The sequence below is a fragment of the Juglans regia genome, unplaced genomic scaffold, assembly GCF_001411555.2.
Source record: "Juglans regia cultivar Chandler unplaced genomic scaffold, Walnut 2.0 Scaffold_23853_0-241, whole genome shotgun sequence".
NCBI classification, from domain to species: Eukaryota; Viridiplantae; Streptophyta; class Magnoliopsida; order Fagales; family Juglandaceae; genus Juglans; species Juglans regia.
The window spans coordinates 1-241 of record NW_023355110.1 but is presented as its reverse complement, the minus strand read 5'-3'; the positions used below and the strand labels follow the sequence as shown (position 1 = coordinate 241).

General features: G+C 52.7%; 1 pseudogene; it reads left to right on the top strand.

Annotated features, from left to right (window-relative positions):
* Positions 1–113, top strand: LOC118345359 (annotated as a pseudogene; the record flags this gene model as incomplete).
* Between the last annotated feature and the right edge of the window lie 128 nt (positions 114–241).

Sequence of the window (241 nt, the reverse complement as noted above, 5' to 3'; positions counted from 1 at the left end):
GATCATACCAGCACTAATGCACCGGATCCCATTTGAACTCCGCATTTTACCGTGCTTGGGCGAGAGTAGTACTAGGATGGGTGACCTCCTGGGAAGTCCTCGTGTTGCACCCCTCGTTTTTGTTTTTTCCGCCTTGCGAGAGGAATTGACAAGAAGGACCACTCGGGAGTGGATTTTTAGGAAAATCGCGCCCTGCCCATCGCGTAGCCAAGGGTTTCGATCAGATCGCCGGTTCGCATTG